The 17,616-nt window shown below is 44.8% G+C and overlaps 1 protein-coding gene across 4 annotated transcripts in view; it reads left to right on the top strand.

Annotated features, from left to right (window-relative positions):
• The first annotated feature begins 408 nt into the window (after positions 1 to 408).
• Positions 409 to 17,616, top strand: part of JADE1 (jade family PHD finger 1) — a 117,566-nt gene continuing 100,358 nt past the window's right edge. For 3 of the 4 annotated variants that reach the window (XR_002092450.2, XM_059722064.1, XM_059722066.1), the window contains exons 1-3: positions 409 to 523; positions 1,807 to 1,896; positions 9,556 to 9,637. The gene's annotated coding sequence lies outside the window, so the exon portion shown is untranslated. Of the gene's footprint in view, positions 524 to 1,806; positions 1,897 to 9,257; positions 9,341 to 9,555; positions 9,638 to 17,616 lie in introns of those variants that run through there. The other variant, XM_019494380.2, reaches the window with a different exon arrangement.

Here is a 17,616-nt window from a genome sequence, read left to right as displayed (position 1 = left end):
TTTTGGCACTCCGGCCAAAAAAACGTTGTTTACCCCTGACTTAGGCAGTAATAACAGAGAGAAAACCTTGTTTACATTTTTGGCTTTCATCTCCAGAAACTACAAAATGATACAGGACTTTTTTGGCAAGTGTTTTTCCAAGTAAGCGTGTGTGCTACTATGAGCAGAATTGTGAATTCAAAAGAATTAGCAAGTCATAATAAAACATTTATTAATTATCCACCACAATGACCTCTTAAAGAAAATACCCTCCCAAATCTCCAGAAGACCTGGGATTCTGTGTTGTCTGTAAGGACTGGCTATGTCCTGTACTGTCCTCAATTAAAAACTAACAATGATCCCATTGACTAGATCTCAGCTAAGAGGGTTCAGGAAATTAATGTTGTTTTTTTTTTTAATTTTAGGTTTGGAGAAAAAGTTAAGAATTTTACAGAATATTCATGTAGTCAGGATATCACAATTCTGGAACCCTTTGCCCAACTCATTTGCAGCTTTGTAGAAATTTGGGAAATCCAATTTTAAGGTAAGCAAGACTTTTTGGTGAATTAGAGCAGGGACCAAAACTGGGCCTAGAATAGAAATAGTTGTCTTATCTAGGAAGTGACTGCCATGATACCACAATGTCTGATGTTTTCCTGGTCTTTGGCATAACAGGTAGCTCTTGTAAGGACTGCTAACCTCTATGTATGGCTGTTGGCTGGTATTTCGCTCATTATGTTGTTCTACAGAGCCACATAAAGGAGAGAGTTTGTAATTCTCCTTGAAGCTACTTTATATTTATTTCAGTTGAATATGTTTAAAACACCTAAACTGTTATGAATTTAAGCCAAGATCAACCAATGGTTTACTCTTCTTGCTCGTGTGTGAGAGAGAACTTCCTGTAATTATGAATCCATTGTTACTCTTCTTATCAACAGTATGTTAAAATATAAAGCCTTAACTTATTCCCCAAAATGAGGTTTCAGCTCCAAGGAAAGGAGAATCTGTTCAAGAACTGTGCAAACTTATACTCTATAAATTGTTTGCCAAAATAAGAGGTCTCACATTGCAATTTTTGTCCAGACAGAACTGATGGCTTTCTAAGGAGTGCAGTATTAGGTATTGTGTTTCTTGCACCAAATTGTCGTTCATTGTGAGGTCCTCATTATTTAGGGCAGTGGGGGCCAACATTTTTGAGGATCAAGCCTGCCTGCCTGTCCCACAATCAGGACTGGGCTGATGAAGCCCCCTTCCCCCCAGTGCTATCTGCAGGAAGGGAGTGGGGAGGAAGTAGAGAGGGGGGAGCACCATCCTACCAAAAGCAACTTTCCCTTCTAAATCTCTCCCAAAGCCCCCAGCTCTGAATTATATTAAACATACAATAAAGGGGGGAAACTAAGGAAATAGGATCATACTCATTGTTTAAAATAAATTAATTAGCATAATATATAAGAAAGAAAGGCAAGTTCTTTTCTTTGGCCACAGAAATTCAAAACTGGAAATCTCCTAAGGAGGAACATTATTCCAATTCATAGTGATAATTAGCACTCAAATTTTCCTGTTTGTTAGAAATTCTTATCTCTGAAAGAGATGCATTAATCTCTCACTGAAATTTTGCTTCAGCAAGTCATTTAGAACAAGGGAGAGAAGATAGAAAACATTTCTTTGTTCTTGGTGTTCTGAATATATTGAGTCTAGCAATTATACTTTTAAAAAGCCCATATGCCAATAGTATGAATAGCTAAGAAAAGAAAGGTGGATCCTAACTTTGCTGAAATCAACCATCCAATGAGAACCTACTGTTAACCCATTCAATTTTTCCTTTAGGTAAAGCAGAAATATATAGCTTGGTATGAGAACAACAAGCTAAGAAATCTGCTGAACTTCTAGCAGGAAAAAAAGGCTGACTAGATATTGGTAAGATCAATTAATACTAATACTTCCACGCAAGAAGTTTAACTATAACTTAAAGGTTAAAAAATTATATTACAGAACTTTAGTCAAAATTTGGTCCTTCTTTGGAAACATACAGACATTTGGGGAGTTTAGGGAGAAGTTAGATCGAGTTAAAAATGGCTACCAGATCTAAGGAAGGTCAGGATGGGGGTGCTATTAGAGGGGCAAGCAGGGTCTGTGAGGGGGTTGGGGAGATTGGTGGCAAGTGGGGTCTATATGAGGGATTGAGGGGATTGGGGCAGGTGGCATCTGTGGGGGGATTGATAGAACTGGAGGGCAAGCGGGGTCCATGAGGGGAATTGGGGCACAAGTGGGGTGCATGAGGGGAATTGCGGGGATGAGGACAGGTAGAGTCCGTGGGAGGGGGGATAGCTGGGGACAAGTGGGGTCTGCAGAGGGGTTTGGGGGGATGGAGGGGTAGCAGGGTTTGCAGGAGAGGTTGGTAAGGTCCAGGAGAATTTGGTGGGATCAAGGGAGCTAGTGGGGTCCATGGGGAAGCTGTCTCCCTCCTGAGAACAGGGGCCTCTTTTTAGCTCTCTAACCCTCCTCCCACCCCAGACAAAAAATCCTCCTGCACGTCCCCACCCCCAATCCCTCCTGCCTGTCTCTCTACCCCGATTTACTTCCTTGGCTCACTGCACCGGTAAAACTGGCACTGGGAGTGGTTTACAGGATGGGGGTTTGGCGGGTTCAGGTTGGGGGGCTGATTGGGGGTGGGGGGGGCTGTCTGTCTAGGGGAGGGGCAAGGGGCCGGGGGGCTAAAAATAGCCCTGTGTTAGTGGAGGTGAGTAGGAAAAGTGCAGCCCTGGGGCTGGGGCCAGCAGCTGGGCTTTTCCAGTCTTGGGCTATGATATGAACTGTACAGAAGTTCAGTTAGATTGTCTCATTAGACTACCTCTGAAGTACCCTTACATTGGGTTGGCCATTTTTAGACCAATCTAGCCTTCCTGAACTTCTGTTTGTTCACTCTTAGATTCCTTAGTTAGGTCGGTCTAAGTGTAAGGTCTGGACCTGCATGAACTAAATTAGATTATGTGGCCATCACGATGTAACTCGCCCATAACCCAAACATCAGTCCTAACCTTTATCTTCTTTTTCCTCCTAAGCAGTGATGGTAAACTGTGGACCTGTACTGATTTAAGTTTAGGTACTGAAATCATGGATTTTGTTAGCGCAGGCTTCAAAAATCCAAAATTCATCTAATTAAGAATTTGGATATTTCTCCATGTGAAAGAATTTGGTTTGTCTGATTTAAAAAAGAAAAAAAAGGAAGCAAATTTTTCTGGATTTTTTTTTTTACTTTCACAAGAGAAAGCTTCTGCCTTTCCCTCCCTGGCTCAGCGTTCTCTTGATTATTGTGGTCTTCAGCTTCCAACTGGCCATACACAATACAACAATCTTCCTCATTTCACCTTTGTAATCTCTGTTTCATTTAATGACTTCATAGGGAGTTTGCTTGAGTAGAATAGCAGGTTCTGAATGTCTTGCTGGAGTCCTTCCCTATTAAAGTTAATGAGGAAATTCTAGCTGGCCAGTTTGTGAACAGAATCGTGGGCTTAGATAACACAGAATTATAAACGAGATGAAAGTTTCACCAATTATTCTTCAGAGAAATCCCCATAAGCCTTATTTCTTCCTTCCCTCCTATTCTAGTGGTACAATGAGATTAAATTTCACTGATAGTATATCAGAGGATATACTGTCTCACTCTACCTTGTCAACTCTAACACCTAGGAGCTTATGGCTATATAATACAAATATGAATAAATACATGTACACATATAGCAACAAAGTGTTTTCAGAGCTACAGTATGATAACAATGAGATTTATTCTTTGCTCCCCCTCAAATCTTACTAGAAAACAATATACTTACAAAATTAAAGGCAACATTTTTCTGAAATAAGCTGGACTCTGAGTTTTGTAACCAATGCTGTAGATTGTGGCACATGGGTCTTCTACATGGAGATTTCACTTATGTCCACTTTTGGGGAAAACATGGAATATGCAATAGGCAGATTGATAGCACAGAGGGCAGAGGAGAGTATCAGTATAATGTCTATTATACCAGTGGGGACCAACCTTTGTGATAGCAATGCCCCAAATTAGCATCATACCCTCCCCAAATGCTCCTCCAATCTACTTTCCCTGCCCGATTTGCTGCTCTGCTTTCTGCTTCCTGCTCCATCTGCCACTGTGCTCCCTCTTTTCTATCCAGTTTGCCGCATGCCACACAGAGAGGCTGCCCATGCCACTTGCACTGCAGGTTGCCTATCCCTGTTTTATGCCATTCTTAGATATCTATCTTGCAAAGTTTGTCTGATCAAAGTTGGATAAAATGGATAAATTGATAGTGTGGGCCTTGATAAGTGCTGGGCAAGTGTTCTTAAAAGTCTCCATAAGGATCTTTGCAAAAACCTCAGAGGCCACTTTGGGAGCTTGAATATCAAGTGTAAATGGCAATAATGACGGTCACCATTACCTTCTAAGGGCAAGGATCAAAATTTAAAGATATCATGTAAGCAAGCAAAACAGGTTTGGCCATGTTGGTATAACTGTTTCAGGGCTAATTGAGCGAATATGTTCAGGGGCGATGTGTGGGGGGTGCACATAGGTGCACATGCACCCCATGAGCATGGCTGTGCAACCCCTGCAAAAGAGGCCCCTGTGGGTGGCCGCTGCTCACCACCCTGCTGCCGACACTGCCAGCATCATCTGTGGGCAGTCTGCGATAGCCACTGGCTGCCGCTGGCGGCAGCACCTGAAGGTGGTCACTGACCCCTGGTCAGCACTTGCCACCCCCTCCCACTGCCACCAGCACCAGTAGCATCTGTGGGAACTCCGCACCTAGTGCTGCCGCACTCCTGCTGCCACCAGTGCAGCTGTGCCCCACCCCAGCTGCCGGGGGCACGCGCCATTCATGAATATGTGACTAGAACAGAAGAAAATTAAAGAAGTTCTGGTTCATAAAGTTTAGAAAACTATTATTAGGATTTCTAAGGAATCAGAAATATAAGTGATTATTATATAATCAATACATATAATAATATGTCAGAAAAGATAATTATAAAACTACTAGCAAAATGCCCATCATGAATGACAGGGGGACGGGGATGGAGACCAGCATCTGGCCCCATGCCTTCCCCACACTGCTCCGTGTCCAGTCCTGCTCCCCATTCTCCCGCTGCCACTCTGGGTCCTGCCCCACTCCTCCTTTTGCTGCTGCTCCAGGTGTTGCCCCATTCCCCCACCCCCCTGCTACTGCTCTGGGTCCTGGCCTGCTCCCCAACCCTGCCTCTGCTTTGGGTCATGTTCCGCTCCCCCTGCCACTCTTGGTCCAGCCTCACTCCACCTCCCTCCCCACCGCTCTGCATGTGAGGGAGTGTGGCGCACAGCTGTGCAGGGGTAGGGTAGTGTATGGCCACCAGGCATGATGTGGGGAGTGGCCAAGGCACAGGGAGCACTTGATGTGGCACAGGGCGGGTGTGAGGGGTGTGGTGTGTGGCTGCATGGTGGGGTGGCATGAGGCCACAGGGCAGGGCATGGCATGGGGAGTGGACATGGCATGGGGAGCATCCGCTGGCTGCAGCTGCATGGTGAGGCCCTGAGTTGTGGTGCAGAGCACGTGGGGGGGACTGGTGCATGGCTGCAGGGTGTAGTGTGGGGTGTGGCTACAGTGGGGGGAGCTCCTGCTCGCTGCAGCCATGTGGTGTGGGTCTTGGCTCTGGGGTGTGGTGTAGGGCATGCGGGAGGGCATGGTGTGCAGCTGTATGCGGGGGGGGGTGGCATGTGGCATGGCCACGGCGTGGGGAGTGCCTGCTGCCTGCAGCTACATGGCATGGGGCATGGCCCATGGATGTGTCAGAGGGCATGCAGGGGGTGTGGCATGCAGTTGCAGGGTGCTGCCTGAGGAGTGGGCATGGGGGGCATGCCCCCCATACCCCTTTCCCTCACAGCACGCTGCAGCCATGCACCATGCCCCCCTGCATACCCCATGGCCGCAATCCTATAGTAGGTAGGGTCGGAAGGGACCTGAGCAGATCATCAAGTCTGACCCCCTGCCATGGGCAGGAAAGAATGCTGGGGTCAAACGACCCCAGCTAGGTGTCTATCTAGCCTCCTTTTAAAGACCCCCCAGGGTAGGGGCAAGCACCACTTCCCTTGGAAGTTGGTTCCAGATCCTAGCCGCCCTGAAGTAGTGCCTCCTGATATCTAGCCTGAATCTACTCTCCGTCATCTTTGGCCATTATTCCTTGTTACTCCCAGTGGTGCTCGGGGGAACAGGAACTCTCCCATTGCCTGCTGGTCTCCCTTGGCCAATTTATAGACAGCCACCAGATCCCCTCCAGCCTTCTCTTGTGGAGGCTGAACAGGTTCAGGTCTTGTAGCCTCTCCTCGTACGGCCTGCCCTGCTGCCCCTGATCATGTGAGTGGCCCTCTCTGGACCCTCTCAATGCTGTCCACATCCCTCCTGAAGTGCAGCGTCCAGAACTGGACGCAGCACTCCAACTGTGGCCTGGTCAGTTGGCGCGCTCTCCCCGTGCGGGGCAGGGGGGGCATGGTGTGCCACTGGAGGGTGCTGCATAGGGCATGGGGGGCATGCCCCACCCCACAGCTATGTGCTGTAACTGGCGATGCTGCCCATGCCCACTGCCCTTGCAGCACTGTGTGGTCATGGGCCTCCCCTCGGCACCATGCCCCACCTGTTGCCCACAGCTAGCAGACTCTCCCTGCACGGGGTTGGGGGGGGGGGAGGCAGGCACACGGCTGCATGGTGTCATGCAGAGAGCGGGCAGGGGGGTGCACCCTACCCTGCAGCTGCCTGCTACAGGCAGTGGGCGCTGCCAGCACCCCGTATGCCTGCTCCCCATGTGGCACCGTGTGGATCCGCGCCCCACCCCTCCTGCATGCCGTGCATGACAAGTGGCCACGCCTCTCTGGCCTCTGCCCTCACAGCACCATGCAGACATGCACCATACCCCCCCGGGCCATTACCCCCATGCTGGCTTCCTGTGCAGCACACTATGGCTGCGTACCCGTGCACCATGGCCCCTGCCTTGTGGTCTACAGCTGGCGGGTGCTCCTCGCATGGGGTGGCATGGTGTAGGGGGGGCATGGCACGTGGCTACAGGGTGCTGCATGGGGAGCGAGCACGGGGGTGTGCCCCATCCCATGGCCATGTGCTGCAGCCAGCAGGCAATCCCGTGCCCCCCTGCCCACTGCCTGCGTGGCATTCTGCAGCCATGGGCCATGCTCCCCCCCACACAGTTGCAAGTCATGGCCCCCACACGGCCAGTCCCTCTGCCATGCCCTGCAATGGGGAGCACAGCCTGGCTCCAACTGCCTCTGCCTGTCTGTCTCTCCATCTGTAAGGCTCCAGGCCACACATGAGCATTTGGCATGGAGCATTATGGACAGACAGACATGCAGCCAGAAGTGGTAAGTCTTTTATTATATTAGAATGTGGGATCTTTTAACATAGTACTGAAGAGTATTAATCAGAAAAAATATGTAAATCTTTAAGGCAGTAGGTACCATTACAATTTTATCTAAACATTTTCTCATTTTCCCATAACAGATAGAGATTAAATTGCTCACCATGTAGTCTTATACAGTAGGGGTTGGAAATACTTCAGGAGTGGTAGGCCAAAATTACCCAGATCATTCCAAGGTAGGCCAACATTTCCAAAACACTTCTGGTTTTCTCTCTGTTAGCAGTGACTATGAAAATCTGCATCTGCCTTGTTCAGTGTAGTTTCTTACAAAATGGGTGATATTTTTCTTCAGTGTCTAATACAAGCATGCTAGGAAACATGCTTGTCATTAATAGGTTATAGTCTTACCATCCTCACTGAGATATTTGATACTACAGAGATGGGCATATGACAAAAGGATGGACTTATAGCTATCCCATGCCCTAATATTTTAATCTGTGCTTGAGCTTCTTAACAGTGTACATATTTGGTGAAGATTCTTATGAGTTTCCAGTCTCTTCTGCTTTTCCTCCTATTGATTCTCTGCTCTTTATTTATCTAAATTCTTTATCTGTACAGTGAAATTCTTCCAGTTCCAAAGAAGGAATGTAATGTCTGTTGTACAGTATCTTCATTGATAAGGGTTCCAATGAAAAATTCTTAATGAGTTTTCAAAAGCTGGAGTTAATATTTGTGTCAGGGGAGATAATTGTTGCGTACCTTGTATGTAACATACTGTTGAAATAATTTCTCCTAAAGCTTCCTTCTGAGTTTCAAATTCTGGTGGGATTATTTTAAAGCCAAGAACTATCCAATCAGTACTTATTGCAGAGTTAACTAAGCCTGGTAATGTTTAGCTGCATATGTAACCTGAGCTGATCTTCTTAGTCCAGTTCTTGATGGGCAGTTTTCCACAGCATAAAATATCCCAGTGGGTATTCTTGCTGCCTTTCTCAGCCAAACGGAAAAGTCCTGAAGGACTGTGGGAAACAGAACTATCATTTTATCCTCATAGCAGGTCTTTTCATATCAAACGCTGGAGCAATGTGGGGAACCTTGCGGTAACTGTATCTATTCTGTAGCTGTTCTGGGAAAAGAGTTAATTCTCCATTCTCCAGAGCGGTTAGTTTGGCTCCTCCTCATACAAAATACTAAAAAGATTGTTGGGTTTTTGTTGTTTTCTTTGTTTTGTTTTTTTTAATAATGAACTAATTGAAGATGAACACACACAAAGGAGATAAAACCATGACATAAAACTTAAAAATCATATCAAAATATGCGCACATTTTAGACATAGCTAACCCCATACTCTTATTACTTTTCAAAATTATGACTACCCAATGTTACTTGCAAGTGTTTTTACTATTTTAAAAACCTTATTTCTCAGGTCTTGTATCATTCATAAATGATTTATTTTAGCTGTACATCAGTGACTCATCACTATATCTGTTTTCAACATCCAGATCTAAATTTGACTGGACATTTGACAAGAACAAAACTCAATCCTTAGGACTGATCTTGGTCAGCCTGTACAGTAGATAGCCAGAACTTGGAATTTCTAACTTTCATCTGAATATTACCTCACCAAAAATGTTTTATTAATAAAGGTTTTGGCACTATACATTGCAATTTAAGGGGTGAAAAATCTATTTTTATCTTTAAGTCTAATTTCTATTGGAACCTTGTCACATTTATAGTCTGCTTTGGTTGAAACCTCTTAATTTTGTCAGCTTTCCAAAACTTTTAATGCAGTTTAAAAGCAGCTGACAGCATTGCTGGCAGTAGCTAACAGTATTTGACCTAGATGATCCTTACTGTATTCTTTGCATTTTTAACATCCTGATTTCCATTCAGCATCAGAAGAATTCCAGATGCAAGCTTTTATATGGGTGAATGTCTTAAATGAGAGAACTTCTACCAGTGCAGAGTCCAGGTGTGTACCCAGAGGTTCACATGTTGCATCAGCTTCCACTTAAGGGCCTTGTTGCACAGTAATTTTAGGTGGCTTCTGGAGCTCTTAACCTCTGGATTTGGCTGCGTGTTAACAACTTTTAAATGGCTTAAAGCACTTGTTATTTGTCTTAAAGTTATGCCACTCCAGTGTAGACTTATCTCTAATCTGCCCAATTTTGCTCCTGTTCCATTAAGGTGTTGCCACTCGAGACAGCTATTCCACCCAAGTTGAATTCCTGCAGGATCCCAGAATGCAGTGGCCTCTCCTGACTCAAGGGTGAGTGAGGATCCTGGGGTGCAGTGGGGATGGACAATGCTGCCTCTGTCCTGCTACTTCTGCCAGGCAGAGCCAGCACCGCAGCCCTGCAGTGTCTAGCAGATGCAGTTCCTCCAGAAACGGCTTGCTGTTCCAAATACTGGAGCTGGACTCAGGCCATGGTGCCTGTGGGGGGGTGACAGGCTGGTGCTCACCCCCCCACTGACCCGTTATTTGAACCTGCACCCAGCTCCACACTCCACTGCAGCATATTCCCCACCTGGTCCCTTGCTTGCTCGGGGGGCCTTATGGCTAAGGGCAAGCAAAACACGGGGGCATCCAAACACCAAGCCTTTGGGCTTGGGCCTGCAAGTAGGATGCCCGCCAAAGGTTTTGGAAACATGTGAAGCCCCAGGTGTGGGTGGAGGATGTTTGCAGGTAGTAGGGCCACTTATGGTTCTGGACTCTTGGATATGGAATTAGTTTTGGCTAATTTGGCTTTGGATACAAATTAAAAAACAAAAATAAACAAAATAAATAATATTTTATATATTATATCCCTGGCCTGGTGCCTGTGCCCCCAGGTCCCGGACATAAGTCTTGGCACAGCCAGGTGGCTGGAGCAGGGTGGAGATTGGCAGCTGCAGTGTGGCAGCCCAGGGCTGGTTCCTGCTGACCCTGTGCTCTGCCAAGCTGTGCAGGGTCTGTCTGCTGGCTTGCTCTGCCTGGCTTACCCATCAGCAGCTATGGTTGGTAGGTGCCTAAAGCCCCTGAGCCTTCAGTAGCAGCTGGGTGGTTCCAGGCATGGAGTGTGGGGCTCAGAGCTGTCTATCTAGGCTAGGGCTGTACAGAGTAGGCGGAGAGGCTGTGCTGCTCATAGCCACCCCCAAGTCCAGCAGGGGCAGGAAGTCCCATCCCTGTTCCCTCTCTGCTCCCATCAGCCAGAGCCAGTGCTGCAGCTGTGAAGCTCACTTGCTCTGCTTGGTCCCAGTGGTACAGAGACATGCTGTGGGGAGTGGATAGAGGGACTGGACTTCCCACCCCTGCAGGGCATGGGAGATGGCTATGAGTGATGCAACCTCTCTTTCTGCTCTGTACCATCCCAGACTGAACAGGCAGCGCTGAGCCCTGTGCTCAGAGCCATCTGGCTGGTGTGGGGGGTCATGGTTTTCAGGTGCCTGCCAACTGTGGCCACTGTGGGGCAAGACATGCAGGGGGAGGCAATGGCTGGACCCTGCACAGTGTGGCAGAGCACAGGGTCAGCGAGAAGTGGCCTTGGCTGCCACACTACAGCTGCTGAGCTCCGCTCTATTCCTGCTGCCTGGGCCTGCTGGGGCATATATCTGGATTTGGGGTGGCCCCATCCTTTTTTTCCTCTGGAGGTCACTCCCCTGTGCTGCTGCTGGTTAGGCTGCCGGCCAGCCAGGTACCACCTGAGCTCTGAGGAGCCCAATCCTTTCCAGAGCTCAGGCAGGGGTGGCATGGCATGGGGACTCCAGAGCCACTCAGAACTCAAGTAGCCAGCCAGTCCGGGTGGTGGCAGAAGGCACCATGGCCGTTGGGCACTCTGGGGCTGCAACCGCTTGCTCTGCCCAGTGGGAGAAGTTCTGCCCAGTGGGAGAAATCCCACCCCTGCTCACCAAGCCTCTATTGGCAAGTCACAGCTGTGCAGGTGAAGAACAGTCAGAGATGGTTTTTCACCTTTAAGGTGTGACTGCTCCATGAAGCTGAACAGCACTAAATCGATTAACATTTTGTCAGTTAACAGCGTAAGGTGTAACAGCACCCTAAATCAGGCAAAGTTACTTCCACTCTTCTTGCTTAATCCCTGGAATCCATGGATTCCTCTTCCTACTTAACTATATCTGTTGCGAACGTGCGGGTGAAATTTTTCACTTTACCTTTTTTTTTTGTTGTAACCAAAAGGAAATGTTAGCTTCTGATCAGCTGGAATTTTAAAAAAATTATTTCAGTTTTGGTGAATTGTTTTTATCTGAAAAAAACAAATGAACTGGAAAAGGTTCTGAAAAATATTGAAACATTTAATGCAGAAATTCCCCCCAGTTTTGTTAATTTTGTTTTTTTTTTAATTAAATACTTGAAATTGAAACTAAATGTTCAGTTTGACAAAAAGCAAAATTGTCATGAGTTGTTGAATTGTCAAAAATATATATCTTTCTTTGGTTCCAGTGACTGGAAAAATCTCTCCTTCACACAACTCTGTAACTGGCCTTCTCACTTTAGTTTTTGTAGGTACCTTCCTAACTTTATATTTTTGAGGGAGGCTGAGCAATCTACTATCTGCTAAGGCTGATTCTTAATACTAGGGAATAGAGGAATAACCAAGCATCAAAATAATATCTTGACTGATGCTGCAAACCTTCTCTTCCCCAATCACCCTCTCTACCCATGCAGAGCACAATGGTATTTGGATGACCTGTGAGTGAAAAATTGAGTAGGAAGAAAACATAAATGATGTTGTTGGAAGATATACTTTCTTAGGGACAAACTTGAACATAGTGAGTTTTTGTAAAGTTATGCTGCTGCCATGGGAGTTGCAAAGAGATCTTATGTCCGTGTGCAAAAGCATAACAAAACCATGCCCCACAGAGGATGTCTGGACTGTAAATTGCTAAGTAAATCTGAAGTGTTTTTACTCCATCTAGAAAACGAGTACATTATAAGAATTTATCTTTTTATTTGATAATAATCACTCATTTCTATTATGTCCTTTTACAAAGCACCAAGAAAAATAACACAAACATAGGGCAGTCCTTGCAAAAATCTGGCCCATTCACACAACAGAATCATGGAAACAGTGACTGCACTCTGCACTGTAACTCTCTTCTTTCTGACTACTAAAAGTTTAGATAAGAACTAGGCTAACAGATGTCCAACAATTACTTTTGACTGGAGGACTCTAGCAGTTACCCAAAATCATCAGTTTTTAAACCAGGGTTGTTGATGCATTTTCCCAATGTCTGTTAGCCAATCACCCTCTTATTTAAACACGCTGACCAAGGAGGTAGTAGAATAACTGACTTCAATACTACTTTGCCAAAATCTTGATCTAATAAAATATATCATCTCTACTACAAGTCCTGATTGACTTCAATACTAATTTTCAGCCACTGTTAGTATAGGTACCTCTAAGACAGGCAGGCTACCGCCTACAGGCCATAATATGGTAGAGAAGCAGCACATATGACAGTGGTGATTGACCATCTTTTGTGGTGAAGAAGTTATTTCTTAGTGAATGAAGAAATGAAGCTTGTTTCTCTTGACTCATCTACATGAGACCTGAGGGAGAAATAATGAGTGCATAGTCCTGGTTTTTCCCTATCATGCTGTGAATGCAAGAGTTGCAGGGATACCAGGCATAGCAGTGCCAGTGTGTGTTTGTGTGTGGATGTCTTGCTCTATACTCTTGAGTGACTGTAAAAGACCACACCACAATTTGGCCTGGTGTGAGAGTCCTTCCTCTTTCTTTTGATGGGGAAAAAAATCAATTATCTTTCCCTAACCTGATTTTCTGCTGTTGAGAGACTGACCTGTGGCTTGAACTGAGATGCAGTTGAGTTATGAAATCACTAATCTCATCACTACTAATCTCATCATCACTTTAGCTGGGAAAATCTGTATATGAAGATAAGGCAAACATGCTGTTCTTCCATATTAATCCACATATTCTAAGGGAATAAACACTTAAAAATGTATAGCTTTAGTGATTAGGTCATGGTTCCTCCTCTTCATAAAGCAGCCTTTCTTCTGGCAACAGCATGAATCAGAAGCGACTCCCAGGTCACCCATCCATTGCATTCTGGTAAGTCTTGTGATACTGACAGGGGAAATAGTATAAGATCATCAATATATTGTTTTCCCTGCTTAACCTGTTTGTGATGATGTTGGGTTGTTTTAAAAATTTTAATTAGTTTAAAATTGAACTGGGTGGACAAAGATAGTGGTTGCTAGTTGCTAGTTTCTGAAAAGGACCTCGGTTGTCACGTTCGAAATTTTGACACAGAAATAATGGTGGGTGTAGTTGATAATATTTAAGCATCTAACTGCCTGGTTGTACCTGCAATAGTGGGGCATTGCCAATATTATAACAGTCGGACTTTCTAAAAAAACACTAGTTCCCTAAGAGAGAGTGAGGACTTGGCAATCTTTACAGTTGAGTTTCTATTTGAACAAACACTCTTTGTCTGGACGGTAACCATGGGAGGAGGCAACAACTTGGCAAACACTTATCTTAAGTTGCCCTTTGTGAGACCTGTTTATATTTTCTTTCTGAAAGATATGATAGCACAGCATGCTTTTCAACTTGTGTAGTCTGAATTAGCTGGGCAGGGGCGAGGTGCGGAGAAGACTGTGAAGTTGGCGGGGAGGAGGCAGCAAAAGATCTCTCGAGAATTGTTTTCAAAATACCCACTATTTGACAAAAGTTAGTTCATTCAGTTTAGACTCAGAACAAATTGTCCTTGGGAGGGATACTTTAGCACAGGGCCAAAAGGTTGAGCTGAACCTTTTGGCCTCATGGGCCAGGTGAGTGGTGCAGGGCTGGATCCCTCATGGGGTTGACACTGCCTCAGCCCAGCACACCTGGATTGAGCCCTAAAATTCCTCAACCCAGCCCCGTGTGCCCAGTATAGCTTACAGGGCCATGCTATCTGGCCCTTCAGGCTCCCCAGGGGTCTGGAAGTCTGGCGGCAGGGGAGTGGCAGTTATCACTTCCACCGTTCCCCTCCAGACCTGTCAGGGACTTGCAGGCCAGATCTGCCCAGTGGGCTGGGGGTTGAGCACCCCTATTTTAGCTGGATCCAGAGAGGCCAAGACTTCAATAGAAAGAGGAAAATTGTTCAGTCACAGGTGTGATGGTCTAAAAAACACGTAACTGCTACTAGTACATCTCCACATATTGTCAAGTATAAAATAGCAGGCAGAGTTGCAGCGTCTGTTTGAAAATTAGTTTTGTATCCCATCATCTTTTTTAAAACTGATTATTAGAACTGCAGATCGATGAGGAACTCCAAAGGCCTATCCCATACCCACTGATTGTTCTAGCACCATGTTATTACAAGACAGAGTCTTTTAAAAGAATGAGGGTAGCTACTACTTCTGGTTCCCTTTCTACTCCATTTCCCAAAACCCAAATGAAACTTAGTAAAACTGTTTTAAACCAACTCATACTTGTAGCTAAGGAAGAACCTAAGACACCCCTTAGACTTTCGAAGAGGTGACACAGATGTGTATTTGAAAACTAACATTATTTTTCGAATTTTCTTTATCTCTTTCTGACCTCTTTGCATTCAAGTTAATGGAGTGGTATAAAAATGAATTAATAAAAATGAATTTAAATGGAAAAAAATTCTCTATAACATTTCTTTACCATATATGGTATATCCAGAATACATAATGACATATGACATATAACTGCTTGTCGCTTTTCATGTGTGGGAAATACACCCAACTCCAGATGATGATAAAATGTTTAGGCCATACCATTGCATATTCATGTGCCGACCATATGGCTGATCATTTTGTTTAGCATTTGAGACCATGACATTTATTCCAGGGTACAGGTAAGAATGTGGTAATACTGAATGTGTGACAAAAGTAACAATATGTATTATAAATTTATCCCTTGCAAAGACAATGGAAGCTGTTTGTTCACCTGTCTGACCATGACATCTCCTTTATTTGGTCCCTTTACTGACTTCCTGTTTCCTACTATATCAGTTCCAGTTTCTCATTTACCAAACCTGTCCCTCTACTTGACTTCTCATCTCTTATTACATAATCCTCTTCTTGTAACACCTTCAAGAAGTCAGCCAAATAATAATGACTAGATTGAAAACAGCACTTTCATATGAATTTATTCTATATAGATTCTTATGCAGCACTTATCACCGTAGTACCTGGGTGACTTCTAGTAGTTCATTAAGCAACATGACTGACATCTACAACATGCTGTCTGTTCTCTCATTCTCTCCCCAGGGGCAGAAGTGTGTGCAGTGGAGTGCCTTTGTTCTGCAGTGCATACATATTACTGTATATTTATTAGAGGGCTCTGACTGTGGGGAGTTCATCCTGTCTGGAGTCAAATCTCAAGAAAGCGTTATCCTTTGCACAGAGGAGCTTTACTCTCATTGTAGAAAGTTCTGTTGTGTTATAGGAGCAAAGTTGTCAACTGCAGTCTTCACCCCAGAGCTTATAATGGATCTTCTAGATGGCCTGGGTCCAACTTATTGAGTACCTTAAAGATAAGGAAATTACTCCTTAAATTTGATTCACTATTCTACAAGAAACCAGCATGGATTTGATATGCTTACAGTACTGAGGAGATGCCCTGCAATACTGTATAGTAACTGGAGTTTCTATAGTACTGAAGCCCAGTGCTCAGTAGTATAGGTGAAAAGTGATGAAAGTGTGAATAACTAAGGCCAGGTTTCTCAGAATGAGACACAGTCTCAGCCAGCCAGAACCTCTAAATCTACAAGTTATGCAGAAGCAAATTGAGCACACTTCATAAACGAATTAAGCTAAATTGAACCGAGGCCATGTTTAATTCTGAATGTATCCACACAGGGTTTTAGTGTGATTTAACTAATCCACTTTTAAAGTTATTTTAGATTAATTTTCTAAATGATTTCTGTGTAGACCAGTGGTGCTCAAACTCCAGCCCATGAGGCCAGATATAGCCCATGGAGCTGTGTCATCTAGCTCATGATCTGGAAATTTGGCAGTGGGGGCGGGGAGTGGGCAAATGGTGCCAGAATTAATTGCTGCAGCTTCCAAAGAGTGGTCCACAGCTAGATCTGATGTGCAGGGCTGGGTCAGCACACTGGGTTGAATTCATGGCCAAGCACTAACCCTACGCAGGATAAGACCTGTGGATCAACCCCACCAGTGGGATCTGGCCTCTGGACTGGTTTACATCCCTCATCTGGTCTATAGGGACAAAAAGTTGAGCACCATTGGAATAGACAAACCCTTAGTCACTACTTGTTGGGATTACGTTCCCACAGACTTAAAAACTGGAAGAAAGGTTCATATGTTTACTTCCCTCTGTCTCAGCTGCGCTACCAGTGTTCCTACTGATCTCAGTGCTTTCTTTCTTTCTTCCATGTTACAATATGGTCCATGCTGATACAATGGAGCAGCTGGAGTAATAAGTAACAGGACATGTGAATTTGGTGGCCTTAGTATGCTGTTTCGATGTTCTCTGTTCTTGTAAAGCACATGCTACTTTTTCCAAATGCAGTCATATCACCACTATGGCATCTTGCTTCCCTCGTAACTGTTACAATTGTAACAAAAAGTAATTTTTATAAAGCACGGCTTAAATCAGATGCTTCAGAATGAGCTGTTATCTGTAATAAAGAATAAAATAGCACCTTGAATTGCAGAACAGATATGCTCCCCTGTTGGTGGTGGTTGCTTTTAATTGATATTGACACTGGCACAAAGGCTGATGAGATGTGAAGAAAGAACTCTCTTTTGTGCCTACAGACACCAATGCCCAAGGTACTGATCTGTGTGAAGTAGTCTTATACTCTTGCATCCAACTCATTGGCTGCTATTCAAGGACTGTAGCAGTGTGCGTACCAAACCATGTCTAAAAATAATTTATTTTCCAGTGTTGGTATAGTGAAATGAGTGGCAATTGCTCATTGTACATGACAGATTACAAGCAAGTTATCCCACACTATTTTATATGCAGAGATATTCACATGGGCTTCTTCTGGTTTGGTTAAAAAAAAGTGCACACACACACTCGCATGCACACACACACACATGCGCGCATGCACACACAAACTTACCAAAGTACATGATTGTTTTGTTTGTGCTCTGGAGAGCTTGTATGTGTTTATGAAGGACCAATGTATATGTTCTATTTCCTGACAATCAAAGAAAGCTCTCCCCAGTGAGGCAAACAGCTGAGTTAAAGACTGTAGCTGACACACAGGAGAGTCACTGATGTGACAGTACTATGGCTG

This window comes from Alligator mississippiensis, chromosome 2 (assembly GCF_030867095.1).
Source record: "Alligator mississippiensis isolate rAllMis1 chromosome 2, rAllMis1, whole genome shotgun sequence".
Taxonomy (NCBI): Eukaryota; Metazoa; Chordata; order Crocodylia; family Alligatoridae; genus Alligator; species Alligator mississippiensis.
This window is presented reverse-complemented; position numbering and strand designations above follow the sequence as displayed.